The sequence below is a fragment of the Bufo gargarizans genome, chromosome 6, assembly GCF_014858855.1.
Source record: "Bufo gargarizans isolate SCDJY-AF-19 chromosome 6, ASM1485885v1, whole genome shotgun sequence".
Lineage (NCBI taxonomy): Eukaryota > Metazoa > Chordata > Amphibia > Anura > Bufonidae > Bufo > Bufo gargarizans.
Genome location: NC_058085.1, coordinates 271681299 through 271698123, shown reverse-complemented (window position 1 = coordinate 271698123; position 16825 = coordinate 271681299). Strand labels below are relative to the sequence as shown.

General features: G+C 47.1%; 1 protein-coding gene across 3 annotated transcripts in view; it reads right to left on the bottom strand.

Annotated features, from left to right (window-relative positions):
• Positions 1–16825, bottom strand: part of ANXA7 (annexin A7) — a 118082-nt gene that overhangs the window by 29487 nt on the left and 71770 nt on the right. Inside the window, exon 1 of one of the 3 annotated variants that reach the window (XM_044299306.1) lies at positions 5114–5258. The exons of the other annotated variants lie outside the window; for them this stretch is intronic. The gene's annotated coding sequence lies outside the window, so the exon portion shown is untranslated. Of the gene's footprint in view, positions 1–5113; positions 5259–16825 lie in introns of those variants that run through there. 3 annotated transcript variants of the gene reach the window in all.

Genomic DNA, 16825 nt, shown 5'->3' with positions numbered 1-16825 from the left:
AGAGAACGAGCATTTCAGTTACAGTTTGCCGGCAGGAGAGCACGCTGTGTAAACAGCCTCCCCTACGGCAAACAACGAGTCTGTATGGGGACTGCAGCCTCCTCCATCACCGATGATCAGGCGCTTCCCAGGAAGGAACTCTTCCTTCCTGACAATCGCCTGCTGTATCGTCCCGTCTAAAGGGACCTCTACGCATAATACTTAACCCCTTAATGACCAGGCCATTTTGCACCTTCGTCCAGACTGATTTCTGCAAATCCGACATGAGTCACTTTACGTGGTGATAACTTTGGAACGCTTTTACTTATCCAAGCCATTCAGAGATTGTACTTTATGTTTGTGGTAAATTTGAGTCAATATGTTTCACCTTTATTTATATATAATAAAAAAATAAAAAAAGAGACACAAAATTTGGAAAAATGTGTAATTTGGTACCTTGGAACCAAACCCGCTCCGTACAGTATTACAACAAAGTTTTATGCGAATCGACTTTAGATGAAGCATCCGTAGTCGATTCGTCCATTCCTAGTTATAACAAATGTCGCCGTGTAGCCCTAGTCCAACTGCGTTTGTAGAGGTGCCACCCCACCCTGGATTGACCCTCCTGACGAAGCCTGTAAAGGTGAGGTGTTGAGATGTCTGTCCCGGGGGGACATCCTTGTGGGCGACTAAGGCTCCTTTCACACTAGCGTTCGCTGGTCCGCTCGTGAGCTCCGTTTGAAGGAGCTCACGAGCGGACCCGAACGCAGCCGTCCAGCCCTGATGCAGTCTGAATGGAGCGGATCCGCTCAGACTGCATCAGTCTGGCGGCGTTCAGCCTCCGCTCCGCTCGCCTCCGCACGGACAGGCGGACAGCTGAACGCTGCTTGCAGCGTTCGGGTGTCCGCCTGGCCGTGCGGAGGCGTGCGGATCCGTCCAGACTTACAATGTAAGTCAATGGGGACGGATCCGTTTGAAGATGCCACAATGTGGCTCAATCTTCAAGCGGATCCGTCCCCCATTGACTTTACATTGAAAGTCTGGACGGATCCGTACTAGGCTATTTTCACACTTAGCTGTTCTATGCTAAAATAATGCAGACGGATCCGTTCAGAACGGATCCGCCCGAACGCTAGTGTGAAAGTAGCCTAACATGTCACAGGTTACATCAATGCTGTATTTTGGTGTGACTAGTGGGTACGGGTTTAATTCTTTGGCTCCTTTTACATTTACTACATCAGCAGCAAGTTATTTAACGAGTAACTAATCTTTTATATTTTTTAACCTACTTTAATAATGGATGTTGGTGGTTTACCAAGCAGAGAGGCACCTGGGAGACTGGCTACATACCCTGTCCATGACATGGGCAATAGGACTGGGAGCAGCCATGTTAGAACAGCAGCTTTCATATTAGACATCTGTCTTTTCCGCAAACAACACCAGACCCAAGATGTTGCTTCACTTTACAACACGGTCATTACATAACTATACAAATAAAGGCACAGCACACAGAAAATCCTGGCACAGCCGCCATTAACCCGATTGATGCCAAGCACATACTAGCATGAGGCAGCCATGTCAGCAGAACTGGAAAGGCTGGTATTACAGCCTAGCCCCGGGCTATGCTCAGAGAGTCGGATTACAGGTTACAAGCAGAAAGGCGTGATAAAAGAGGATTACGTCCATACCTATTAGTAAAGGAGGCGGACTGGAACTTCAAGATGTTAATGGGGTTTTCTGGGAGTTTAAGGCCTCATGCACATGAACGTGGTTGGGTTCTGCATCAGAGACGCATTTTTTGCAGCTTGGATGAGGACCCATTCACTTCAAAGGGGCCGCAAAAGAAGAGGGAAGCACTCCGTGTGCTGTCTGCATCTATTGCTCCGTTCCGTGGCCCCACAAGGCATAGGCATTTCTATTATGGAAGGCCTTTTACGTACGATCGCACACGGGCGGCAACTGTGTTATGCGGATCGCAAAATACGGCACGGTCGCGAGCCCTAACACTGGTGGCCTATTCTCCGGATAGGTTATTAGTAGGGCTGGTGGGGGTCCAACACCCGGCACGCCCGCTGATGTGCTGTTTTGAGTTGGGCTTGGTAAGCTACAAGGACGCAGCAGTGCTCGGCTCAGCTTACCGCGCCATGCGCCGACTAGTGGCAGTTGCAAATTATGGTGCACGCCATATTTGCGCCATAACTTGTGACTTTGAGCACCCCCATCGCTTTCCTGAAGTGGTGAGAAAAAGAGGCGGGGTTTAGTGGTAGCAGGCAGAGTCCTATCGCGGCCTGCCAGATTTACTAGAGCTTAGTTTACACCAGCTCCTGGCATAGATTTGAGTTTCAGGCGCACAGAGCGCCAAAGATGCAACTTTTATTATGACGCATTTGCCGCTTAATAAATTAGGCGCATTTCATTCCAGCGCAGGGAGACTGGTGTATGGCGGCAGCACCCTATTTCCCCACCGTTGCACTTTGTATCACTCTGGCTAATGAAGCAAATAAATAAGAGACCCATAACCCTTCAATAGCAGTGAGCCGCAGATCCCCCCCACACCGGGCCAGTCACCTCTTGCTTTAGCCATTGAGAAAAAAAAAAAAGTGGCGGGAGTTGAAATCCAACAACCCGATCCTTCTTTTGCCTGGCATCATGTCAGCACCCCCACATAAGATAGGGGGCCCATAGAAATGAGCTGACTACTTTCAGGCCTCCTGCATATGGCCATGTCTGTATATCGGTCTGCAAACCACAGATCCACGTGCATGCCGTATTTTCCCCAGTCCCAGGAAGGACTATTCTCGTCTGCGATACGGACCAGGACACATTCTAGAATTTGCAAAATGACCACATGGTTCAGTGAAAAAACACTGATGTGTGCATGGTCCCATAGAAACGAGTTAGAGTGCTGACGGGAAAAAATGTGGATCGCCCAGGGATGAAAATTATGGTTGTGCGTATGAGGCCCTAGGGCAACCCGCGGTTCTCCAGCTGTTGTGAAACTACAACTTCCATCATACCCTGCTGGGAGTTGTAGTTTTGCAACAGCTGGAGGGCCGCAGGTTAGCCATTCCTGCCCTAGGGCCTCATGCACACAATGCGGATTACATGTGTAAAATAAACGCCATGCAGTACATTACCAGCAAAGTGAATGAGATCGGACAAATCTCATCTACGTTTTTCTCTTCCGTGTGGAACCGGAACCCTGACCTTTTGTAGAACGGTTTTCCCCATAGATGTCAATGGCGCTTCCACACCGAAAACCGCATGGGTTACTTGCGGATTTGATGTGGATTTTCTGCAGACCTCACCCTTCTATTAAAAAGGGTGAAATCTGCACCAAAAATTGCACAAACACTGCTGAGGATTAGACGCCGTTTTGCCGCAGATCTAATCCTTTATTGGAAAAGGGGCGAAATCCGCAAATATAATGGACACGTTGCCGATTTTGAAATTCGCACGACTCGTCGATTTCCGCACCAAAAACTGCAAAGTGTACATGAGATTTGTGCCATCACTTACACTTTGCCAGTACAATGGAAAAACCACACGTGATCCAGAACGTGCCCAGGTGGCCTTAGGGCGAATACACACGTTCAGGATTTATGTACCGAAATCTGAGGGTGTTCGCAGGGAAATCCGTGAGGTCAATAAGCATCAATTGGTGCGGATTTTCCTCTCCTCATTGAAGCGAATGGAGAAAATCCGGTCAGGAAAAATAACAAATTGACATTCTGCGGATTTTAAAATCTGCTCGCAAAAATAAAAAATAAATAAATCTGCATCGCGTGCATGAGAATTTCAAATTCTCATGGAGTACAATATACATGACTTACGGTGCGGATTTTCTGCATGCAAATCTGTCCGGAAAATCCACACGCAATCCGGATTTAAGTGCAGAAAATCCACATGAAAACTAAGGCAAAAAAACGATCCGCACCATTTATCTAGTTTTTTGGTGCAGATTTGATGTGGATTTCCTGCGGATCTTACTCTTCCCCTAAAAAGGGCGAAATCCGCACAAGGAAAAAAAAAAAAAAAAAAAAAAAAAAAAAAAAAGAAAAAGAATTGGCACACTGCAGATTTCAAAATCCGCACAGTGGGTCAATTTCTGCACCTTAGAATAAAAATAAAAAAATTATAAGCATAGTCTACGTGAGATTTGTCTAATCTTACGCACTTTGCTGGGACTTGCGCTGCGGTTTCTCCGCACAGAAGAAAAAAAACTGGAGTTATTGTCATTGTGCGCAGGTAGCCTTAGCCATGTGGCCACACACCACCGCCGTCCTACACCACATAACCTTCCAACCTAAAGAAAATAATACCAGTTAAATGCCCGGCATTCCTAACCCCCTCTAAAATGCCCCAAAGCCAGGTCAACTCTCTACATATGAAGTGCAGCACTGCTACATCTGCACATGGGGCTTTCCAGGCACAGAATCCCACCCAATCTGACAACGGGCGTGGAGAGATGATGGGCGTTACAGTCACGGAGGGGAATTCTTCACCTCCCATTAAGCACTGTGCACCGGGCCCTGGCATGACACCCACTGGGTGCCAGTCAACTGGCATGGCAACTGTGCCACCCAGGATACAGATGTCAGCCCAGGCGGGGAGGGGGGAGCATCCATGGACAAACCTTTGTGTACTGGGCCAAACTGAGATAACAATGGAATTTTCATTATTTCCTAGAGGAGAGAAAGTCATGTGACCAACCCAAAGGTCAGACGACCTACTCGGCTCTGCTACATTTGTACAGTGCACACTGCAATACATGTTCTACTACTTTCTTCCTCCCTGAGGAGAACCCTGCCTAGGGTGTGGTAACCAGGGACGTGAATGCCATACACTGCCATGTTTACCACCCTCTGCATCCCCAGGGTCACGTCAAGACGTAGCAGAGCGGAGTTTGTCACTTGGCAAACAAGAATGCGACATCTGGTTTAGAACAGCACCGCGGGTGACCCTACAAAATCAAAGTCAGCTCCGCTACATCCTGTGGACGACGCCCGCAGAAGGCAATGCTACACACGGGTATTGAATAATAAGACTGGGGCTGCTCTAATTGCCTCAGAAAGTTTCCAAAAACTTTAACCCCCGCAGCCCTGAGCGACACAGCCCCCCGCAGCCGCCTCACCTTGTCAGAAGACCCGCAACGCTGGAAAGTCAAGGAGGGGGAGGAGGTGGCTGACAAGACCCTCTGCTGCCAAGATGGAGCCGTCCACAGCAATTCCCTTGGGTGGGGGAGGTAACTAGGCTAAATGTGAAACAACCCGGAAGATAAGATGGTTCCGCCCAGTCAAATGACGTCTCCTCCACAGAAACTTGTGCAGGGCGGGAACATGCAGGGCTTGGCCAAGGGAAATGGCCGGTTACCATGGCAACGCCTGGGGCGCGGAGCTGCTAATGGGGATATCCTGGAAAGATGCTGTAATGCTAAAGCTGACATAATGGGGGAGGCTGTACCTGGAGCTACCTGACGGGTCCTTACATCACAGCCAGGGAACATTTATCAATAGTGTCATAAAATACAGAGGAGGAGGCAGAATGCCATTGTTTATTACTTGGGCCCTTAGGTAATGACCGCAGTGTGGTTAAAGGTGCCTCATGGTGCGGTTTTTACCTCAGATGGGTGCGGTTTTAAGAATAAGGCGCCATGGCAGTTGCCGGAGAATCCAGCCTTAGGCCTCGCACATTTTCCGCTGACCGCACACGTACCCATTGATTTAAATGTATCTGTTCACACATCAGTATAAAAAAAAAAAATAATCACAGGGACGTGCACTACTTTGGTCTGTGATGCGGACCAAACACGCCCATTGAAGTCAGTGAAAATCACAGACTCCACACGGATGGCATCCGTTGGTGCGGCCGTTTTTCAATGAAGATCGGAAATGCGCTTTAAAATTTATTTTCAGCTGAGCAGGGTCTGGGAATTACGGATGACACGCAGACACACGGAACAAACATGGATCCTTTATGGATTGAATGAGGACGCTTTTTTCATGTACTTAATGTGAATGAGGACTTGGGGTCCATTCACACGTCCATAATTTGGGTCCGCATTCGTTCCGCAATTTGCGGACCTATTCACTTTCAATGGGGATGGAACGGATGCGAATCCGCATTTTCGGGATCCGCATCCGTTTTTTAGGGATCCGCAATTCCGTTCCTGAAAAAAATAGAACATGTCCTATTCTTGTTCGCAATTGCGGACCAAAAAAGGCATTTTCTATTATAGTGTCACTGTCTGTGATGTGCGGTTCGCAAATTGCGGATCACACATTGCAGGTGTCCGTGTTTTGCGGATCCTCAAAAGACTTACGAACGTGTGAATGGACCCTTATGGTGTTTCCCATTCACATGGTCGTCCCAAAATGAGAGCCTGGCACCTAGGTATCCAATTGGTGGGTTTTTACTAGCTGGAACCCCCATCGGTCTAGAGTAGGGCGGTCCCCAGGTTTGCGGACATCCAACATTTTTTACGGACAAATTGGAAAACCATAATGAATGATAAAGGTTATAAGTGATATACCGTATTTTTCCCCCTATAAGGCTACTTTCACACTTGCGTTCAGAGCGGATCCGTCTGGTGTCTGCACAGACGGATCCGCTCCTATAATGCAGACGATGGGATCCGTTCAGAACGAATCCGTCTGCATTATATTTCAGAAAAAATTCTGAAAGTTAGTCAGACGGATACGTCCAGACTTTACATTAAAAGTCAATGGGGGACGGATCCGTTTGAAATTGAGCCATATAGTGTCAACTTCAAACAGATCCGTCCCCATTGACTTACATTGTAAGTCTGGATGGATCCGTTTGGCTCCGCACGGCCAGGCGGACACCTGAACGCTGCAAGCAGCGTTCGGGTGTCCGCCTACTGAGCGGAGGCCAAACGCTGCCAGACTGATGCATTCTGAGCGGATCCGCATCCACTCAGAATGCATTAGGGCTGGACGGATCCGTTCGGGGCCGCTTGTGAGAGCCTTCAAACGGAACTCGCAAGCGGAGCCCCGAACGCTAGTGTGAAAGTAGCCTAAGACGCACCTAGGTTTTAGAAGAGGAAAATAAGAAAAATATATATTTTAAACGAAAGGTGTGTTAAAATAATGTTGACACATTATGGGGGGGGGGGGGGGATCTGCTGCTGAGACAATGTTATGGGGGATCTGCTGCTGACAATATTATGGGGCGGATCTGCTGCTGACACAATATTATAGGGGGATCTGCTGTGGCGCACTATTATGGGGGGGGGGGATCTGCTGCTGACACACTTGTGGGAGGGGGATGTCTAGTGACAGACACTTTATTAGGGGGACACTGTAGGTACATTTTGTTAGTCGTTTAGCTGCACTACAGAGAATTTTTCACAGCAGCACAGTCACCAGGGGACACAGGAGCAGGTATGTGGGAAGAGGTAAGGGCAGAGGAGCCATGTGTGACGGGAAAGCCTGCTCCCACCCATCGTCTGCCTGCTCCAGCGCACCAGCCCCTGGTCTCCCTGCGACTGTGCATCTGCCAGACACGCGCTCTCCACTCTCCTACCACCCCACCCCACCCCACCCCCTGCCGGGCTCTCCAGCAGCACATTCCTCCATCCTCCCCCTGCCGGGCTCTCCAGCAGCACATTCCCTCCCCCCGATCCTGATCCGTCTGAAATGCCATCAGTTTGGGCTTTCACACTAGCATTTTTCTTACCGGAAAAGAACTGATCAGGCATATCCCCATGCATTCTGAATGGAGAGTAAGGGCTCTTTCACACTTGCGTTGTCCGGATCCGGCGTGTACTCCACTTGCCGGAATTACACGCCGGATCCGGAAAAACGCAAGTGAACTGAAAGCATTTGAAGACGGATCCGTCTTCAAAATGCGTTCAGTGTTACTATGGCAGCCAGGACACTATTAAAGTCCTGGTTGCCATAGTAGTAGTGGGGAGTGGGGGAGCAGTATACTTACAGTCCGTGCGGCTCCCGGGGCGCTCCAGAGTGACGTCAGAGCGCCCCATGCGCATGGATGACATGCCATGCAATCACGTCTTCCATGCGCGTGGGGCGTCCTGACGTCGCTCTGAAGCGCCCCGGGAGCCGCACGGACGGTAAGTATAATGCTCCCCCGCTCCCCACTACACTTTACCATGGCTGCCAGGACTTTAGCGTCTTGGCAGCCATGGTAACCATTCAGAAAAAGCTAAACGTCGGATCCGACAATGCGCCGAAACGACGTTTAGCTTAAGGCTGGATCCGGATTAATGCCTTTCAATGGGCATTAATTCCAGATCCGGCCTTGCGGCAAGTCTTCAGGATTTTTGGCCGGAGCAAAAAGTGCAGCATGCTGCGGTATTTTCTCCGGCCAAAAAACGTTCCGGTCCGGAACTGAAGACATCCTGATGCATCCTGAACAGATTTCTCTCCATTCAGAATGCATTAGGATAAGACTGATCAGGATTCTTCCGGCATAGAGCCCCGACGACGGAACTCTATGCCGGAAGAAAAGAACGCAAGTGTGAAAGAGCCCTTATCCGTTCAGGATATCTTCAGTTCAGTCATTTTGACTGATCAGGCAAAAGATAAAACCGTAGCATGCTACATTTTTATCTCCGGCGAAAAAAACTGAAGACTTGCCTGAATGCCAGATCCGGCATTTTTCCCCATAGGAATGTTTTAGTGCCGGATCCGGCATTCAAAATGCCGGATCCGTCCGCAGACCGGTAAATGTGAAAAAAGATACAAGACGGATCTGTCTGTCCGCATGACAAGCGGAGAGACGGATCCGTTCTAGCCATGAATTTGTGAGACGGATCCGCATCCGGACAAATGCTTTCAGTCACATCCAGATCGGCAGATCCGGCAGGCAGTTCCGACAACGGAACTGCTTGCCGGATCACACTGCCACAAGTGTGAAAGTACCCTTTGCATACGTTCCGGTGACGGAACTGCCTGCCGGAATCCTCTGCTGCAAGTGTGAAGGTACTCTTATGGGGCGAAAAATATGGTGTGACGAATACCACACCTTGTGCCCGTTGACGTCGCCTACGTCAAACTCACGAGACGCAGAATGGTCACGGGTTATCAAAAACATGATGTTACGCCCTCCATAGGAGCAGGTAAGGTCCGCTTGGTACAGTTTGCACAGACACCTCCTGTCCACCAGGGCACAGAGAGGCAACAAGCTGAGAGAGCCTTTTCACTGCCGCAGTAAAAAGAGCACTGTCTCAGCCCGGGTATCTGCCACCAGCTTCTCGTTTGATATAAGCCCGGTCCGCTAAAGGAATTATATAGGGTGAGAAACCAACCCGCGGTAGCTCATAACTACGCCAAAACACGGACGTGGGGATTCGTGATCGAGATACAAGATAGCACAAGATTAAATTATATTTAATCACCGTAAGGGCACACTAGATAGCACAATATACACAGAGAATATATACAGTGATCTGAGGTTACAGATACAGGTTATATGGGTATAACAGGGTTAAGCAGAGTAAACGTCAGTTACCAGGTAATATGAAAGTTCCTTTCGGTTATGGTGTGTTCTTTGCTGTAGTCACATGAAGGGCAGTGATCTCAGCTAGTTCCTGGGTCCCCCTAAACACTTTACACGATGTGAACCTTCTTCAGAGAAAGACACGCCCGCTTGCTGGCACAAGCCTTTTAACCTGTAGCTGGCCCCTCCCCTCCCGGCTTTTGGGAGGGGTCCACCCCCCCTCTGCTGGACTGGCTGTAAATGACCCACAAAACCCTTTAGGGTTTATAGCTCCAGTCCAGAAGGTCACAGGGAGATGGTTTTGGGACCAACAGATCCGCCTGAGTTCTGGCTACTAGAGTCCAAACATGGTGCCGCTATTGGGTTTCTGTTGGAAGATATGGATATCTTCCTTCCCTGGCATACCACCATCAAACAAAGCCTATGGGCATGTTCACCGGGCCACAAACATGTATCCGGTTTGCGCCTGCGATGGGTGGGCGATTCATAATTTCTTATGAAATGTAGGTGTCAACATGTCTGGAGGTATCATTGATCTTGGGCAAGAGCTGAGACCCGCTGCTGGGGGTTTTCCTGCAGATTTGGTTGCCTCCAAACTGGCTGGTTGAGGTGTGACATTATCCACCTGGGGCCTCCTTTAAGCCTGCACCCCTGGGGCTTTCTCCCTTGCTGGCTGACAATCAGATGGCTGGGGGGTGGTAACATATTTTGCATGTACTCTGTATGTACAGGCCAAAAGGTGAATCAACTGTCAATCAGGGCTGCCAGTAAATAATAATCCATATTCCTCAAATATGGTATTTCTCTAGTTCAATATACTAATTATACTGAACTCATTCCCAGCATTTACTGTGAGCTGTAAAACGGTGACAATTACCATCAAAATAATCTAGTCAGGTACCACCAACCTCAAAAAAATCACGGACACATGTATTTTTACGGACTATCCAGAGATTTCTGCACTGTTGGCAAGCCTGGCGCTGCGGTGTCCCTCCGTTTGAATATAGATATATATAGTGATAATTGTGACTATACAGTGTTGGACCCCCAGTAAAATACATTATGGGGCCCACTGTACAGCTACATGCAAATACTACCTGACAGCCATACAGGACGGATGGTCCAGAAATTTCTGGGCGGTCGGTGACCCTGATGCCTAGGCTGGTTAAGATGCTGCCTATCTATATGTAGTGCAGTCTACTGTACCATTTGGCACTTGGGCAGGGGGTGGGGCCCACTCTTGCTCAGGGGCCCATCGGGGGATTCACTTGTGCCCCCGTGGGCCAGTCCAGCCTTTCAGGTTATAATATTAGGGTACTTTCACACTAGCGTTTTTCTTTTCCGGCATAGAGTTCCGTCTCAGGGGCTCTATACCGGAAAAGAACTGATCAGGCATATCCCCATGCATTCTGAATGGAGAGTAATCCGTTCAGTTTGCATCAGGATGTCTTCAGTTCAGTCGTTTTGACTGATCGGGCAAAAGAGAAAACCGTAGCATGCTACGGTTTTTTCTCCGGCGAAAAAAACTGAAGACATGCTTGAACGCCGGATCCGGCATTTTTTCCCATAGGAATGTATTAGCGCCGGATCCGGCATTCAGAATACCGGAATGCCGGATCCGTCGTTCCGGCATGCGCATGCGCAGATCGGTAAAAATGCGAAAAATGTACAAGACGGATCTGTCGGTCCGCATGACAAGCGGAGAGACGGATCCGTCCTTGCAATGCATTTGTGAGACGGATCCGCATCCGGATCCGTCTCACAAATGCTTTCAGGCAGCAGCAGATCGGCGGATCCGGCGGCCAGTTCCGACGACGGAACTGCCCGCCGGATCACACTGCCGCAAGTGTGAAAGTAGCCTTAATTGGTTCTGGGGCGACTATTGTAAGTTAAGTCCATAACTCTATGGAAAATTAGTAGTTGGCTCCAGAGCCCAAAAATGTCATCCCAAAATAATAAAAAGTGAAGTTTTAAGAAAAATAAGCAGATAACTGAGACAGAGTCCTTACATATGACAGACAGGAATAGATGCTGGAAGCTGTAAATGACTTTCTATGGTGAGGGCAGGAGCTTCTTCGCGGTCTAGTATCGTACATACGTGTACCACAAAAATATGGAGTCTCAGCTTACCTGGTGTCCAAAGGAGCAGCTCATCCCGGTACAGACAGGGGGCAGTAGAGGACATATAGTACCTCAGAGGAGCTACTAGACACCAGTGTTTTACTAGAGAAATGGACATGCTGATTGGTCGGATCTGGGTCTGAGACATTGTATGTAGGGTCTGGTTTTAAGTTGCGATGGCCCAGGAAAGACCATTGTATGTTAGAAATATTGTATCCTGAGGCCATTGTATCTTGAGGGATGACTATATATATACATACATATATATATATATTGTGGGGATTCGCTCTGGTAGACAGGGTTGGCTGATGCAGTATAGAGGCAACAACAAAGTCTTTGAATTAAACAGTTCAGTGTTTATTCACACATGAAGTAAAAGACAAAACAAAAAGTCAGCTTCAAGGAAAACAGTCACCTTGTGATTCTGGTGTTCGTTAACTCCATGCGGCAAAGAAGAAGTCCTTGGACAAAGCCAAATCCAGCTGCCTTCACACGAACAAGGTAGCAGGCCTTAAAGGGAGTCTGTCACCACATTTCAGCATATTAGACCGATCAAATAGGGTTATATGATCCACCCAGAACTTAAAAAACGGTACCTTTGTTGTAGAAAATGGACTTTTCTTTTTGCCGAAAATGAACTTATAAGATTATGTTATGAGCCGTCTCAAGTGCCCAGGGCGGTCTCTCAATCCTCGAAGCCCCAGGCAGCACCTCCTAAACGGCTCATAACCCCGCCCTCCGTGCGCCTCTGCCCGCCCGTTTACTCCCCTCCCCTGTCCTTTTCCACTGTAGGTATTGCGATGCCCTGCCAGGAGCGGGCATCGCATTGCGCATGCGCCCGCTACGATTTGGACCGCACAGTCGCAGTGGAAAAGGACAGGGGAGGGGAGTAAACGGGCGGGCAGAGGCGCACGGAGGGCGGGGTTATGAGCCGTTTAGGAGGTGCTGCCTGGGGCTCCGAGGATTGAGACACCGCCCTGGGCACTTGAGAGGGCTCATAACATAATCTTATAAGTTCATTTTTGGCAAAAAGAAAAGTCCGTTTTCTACAACAAAGGTACCGTTTTTAAGTTCTGGGTGGATCATATAACCCTATTTGATCGGTCTAATATGCTGAAATGTGGTGACAGACTCCCTTCAACCACGTCAGCTCCCCTAGCTTAAACCCCCTTAATGACCAGACCACTTTTTACAATTCTGCACTACATTACTTTCACGGTTTATTGCTCGGTCATACAACTTACCACCCAAATTAATTTTACCTCCTTTTCTTCTCACTAATAGAGCTTTCATTTGTTGGTATTTCATTGCTGCTGACATTTTAACTTTTTTTGATATTAATCAAAATTGACCAAAATTTGTGCAAAAAAACGACATTTTTCACTTTGTTATAAAATTTTCAATTAAAACTACATTTCTATATAAAATTTTCTCTAAATTTATTGTTCTACATGTCTTTGATAAAAATGTGAATTTACGCACTTTGACTTTCTGAGCACCTGTCATGTTTCCTGAGGTTCTACAATGCCCAGACAGTAGAAACACCCCACAAATGACCCAATTTCGGAAAGTAGACAGCCTAAGAAGGTATTCGCTGATGGGCATAGTGAGTTTAGGGAAGTTTTAATTTTTTGTCACAAGTTAGCGGAAAATGATTTCACTAACTTGTGACAAAATATACAATTTTACATGAACTCACCATACCCCTCACGGAATACCTTGGGGTGTCTTCTTTCCAAAATTGGGTCACTTGTGGGGTATTTATACTGCCCTGGCATTTTAGGGGACCTAAAGCGTGAGAAGTAGTTTGGAATCCAAATGCGTAAAAAATACCCTGTGAAATCCTAAAGGTGCTCTTTAGAATTTGGGCCCCTTTGCGCACCTAGGCTGCAAAAAAGTGTCACACATGTGGTATCGCCGTACTCAGAAGAAGTAGGGCAATGTGTTTTGGGGTGTATTTTTACATATACCCATGCTGGGTGAGAGAAATATCTCTGTAAAAGACAACTTTTGCCATTTTTTTTATACAAAGTTGTCATTTTACAGAGATATTTATCTCACCCAGCATGGGTATATGTAAAAATACACCCCAAAACACATTGCCCTACTTCTCCTGAGTACGGTGATACCATATGTGTGACACTTTTTTGCAGCCTAGGTGCGCAAAGGAGCCCAAATTCCAATGAGTATCTTTTAGGAGGGTATTTTTAGGCATTTGGATTCTCACGCTTTAGGGCCCCTAAAATGCCAGGGCAGTATAAATACCCCACATGTGACCCCATTTTGGAAAGAAGACACCCCAAGGTATTCCGTGAGGGGCATGGCGAGTTCCTAGAATATTATTTTTTTGGCACAAGTTAGCGGAAAATGATTTTGTAAGAGAAAACAAACAAAAAAAATTTCCGCTAACTTGTGCCCAAAAAAATATTCTAGGAACTCGCTATGCCCCTCACGGAATACCTTGGGGTGTCTTCTTTCCAAAATGGGGTCACTTATGGGGTATTTATACTGCCCTGGCATTTTAGGGACCCTAAAGCGTGAGAAGAAGTCTTGAATATAAATGTCTAAAAAATTTTACGCATTTGGATTCCGTGAGGGTTATGGTGGGTTCATGTGAGATTTTATTTTTTGTCACAAGTTAGTGGAATATGAGACTTTGTAAGAAAAAAACAAAAAAACTTCTATTAACTCGCCATGCCCCTCAAAAGTGATCTTTATAGCGCCGCAGCGATTTTACGGTGTTTTTGCAGTGATCAGAAAAAAAAAAAATTCTGGCACTGCGGTGGGGCGGACTGAACGCAAGTGTGTGCACAAGATCAGGCCTGATCGGGCGAACACTGCGTTTTTTGTAGAGCCTATAGAACATGTCCTATTCTTGTCCGCAATTGCGGACCCCACCGATCAGCTGTTTAAGGCGGCACCGGTGTGAGCGCTGCCGTCTTCTCCGTGCTTACCAAGCACAGCACAGTACATTGTATAACGGCTGTGCTCAGCCCCATTTACTTCAGTGGAGCTAAGCGTGATACCAAGCACAGCCGTTATACAATGTACGGTGCTGTGCTTGGTAAGCACGGAGAAGACCGCAGCGCTCACAGGAGGACCTGTGCCTTCTCAAACAGCTGATCGGCGGGGGTCCCAGATCCTGAGGATAGGGCATCAGTAGTAAAATCCTGGAAAACCCCTTTAATGTGCTGCATGAATGATGAACTGACTTGATGAAGGAGCGTCTTGCTCATTCACCAGTTGCACTTAGATGTCTATTCTGATGTGACAGTCTTGGTGCACTGCATTGTCAGACAGATATGATGAGCACCATAGAAACAGAAGAAACATCAGCTATGTTTAGGGTTTAGGTTTGGTATGTGACAGGGTCATCATCTATATTTAACACATTGCACATTGGAGTCGCTTACTGCAGAACAAAAGACTGACATTCAAGAATGATACAGTAATCAAGGAAATACGGTTACTCACTGACATGAGGTGGAAACAGGCTCTACCATATCATTACTGACAGGAGCCTGTACTCACCAGGAATAAATGGTAAGGTTCACAAACTATATATTTAGGGGGGCACTCAGCTATTTGGCACTGCACGGAATTGCACAAATCGATAAATATAAAAAATTCTTTATTAACAATAATACACAATTGTACGCAAATGTGATCCGTAGATGTCTAGCTGGCTGTCTTATATGAACTAGATCAAACCAAACATCCACCACACACTGAAGGCAAACACAATCCGTAAATATAATTATGGTCACTATTAGATGGTTAATCCAGACTTTTTGCACACATATGGAACAAAATACATAATACGTATAAATATCAAGCAAACATGATAGTTGGCCAACTAATACAAAATGAAAAAGTATAATAAAAATAATGTATAAAATCCACAAGATGGAAGCTTTTAAAAATGTAATATAGCTCCTAATAATTGTGCCAATTGATCAATGTATATTCCCATATATATATATATATATATATATATATATATAGTTAATACAGCGTCTATATATTACGCCAGATGGTACTGTAATTCTTAGATCACTGTAGTAGCACTTTATATTAATGGCTGATTATCATTGTCCAGCTGTATAATGTAAAAATAATATGGGAATAAAGGCAACAAAGTCCGTGCAGTGATATATCTTATCGCAATTCCTCTTTATATTGTGCATAGGTGAGGAATCATACATCAGACCCTTACTGTAATACCGCCATAGGAGGACTGATATTGCTTGTATTACTAAGGCTACTTTCACACTAGCGTTCGGGCGGATCCGTTCTGAACGGATCCGCTCATAATAATGCAGACGGAGGCTCCGTTCAGAACGGATCCGTCTGCATTATATTAGCAAAAAAAAGCTAAGTGTGAAAATAGCCTGGGACGGATCCGTCCAGACTTTCAATGTAAAGTCAATGGGGGACGGATCCGCTTGAAGATTGAGCCACATTGTGGCATCTTCAAACGGATCCGTCCCCATTGACTTACATTGAAAGTCTGGACGGATCCGCACGGATCCGCACGCCTCCGAACGGCCAGGCGGACACCCGAACGCTGCAAGCAGCGTTCAGCTGTCCGCCTGTCCGTGCGGAGGCGAGCGGAGCGGAGGCTGAACGCCGCCAGACTGATGCAGTCTGAGCGGATCCGCCTCCATTCAGACTGCATCAGGGCTGGACGGCTGCGTTCGGGTCCGCTCGTGAGCTCCTTCAAACGGAGCTCACGAACGGAAACCCGAACGCTAGTGTGAAAGTAGCCTAAGGTAGTACATTACTGGTCCTGTAGAGGGCTGATCGTGCCTGCATTAGCAAATATGTTGCCAAACTCACTGCGTATCTGTTACTTTTTTGGGAGGGAAGAAATGCAAATGAGCTCTTAACAAGCTTTGCCTCTAATGCCACCAGATGTAAGGCAGCTATCCTATAAGTCAATGTTCAGCTCTTAAAATAAGCCTTGAGACATGACTTGGATATTAAATAAGCCAGCACCTCATCTGCAGACAGCTGTTTCGGGGTGATTGCCCCTCATCAGTGCAGAGCAGAGACTACAGGCTTAACTGGGTAGGAGGCCTGTGTCCGAACAAGGGGGGGGAATAACTCTCCTTAGGGAGATAGCACCTTAAAGGGTTTCTACCACTTGCATATCACATATTTGGTGATCAGACACTAGCGATCCGCTAGTGTCTGATGTAGCTTACAAGCTAATTATTACCTTAATCCGTTCGGCCCATAC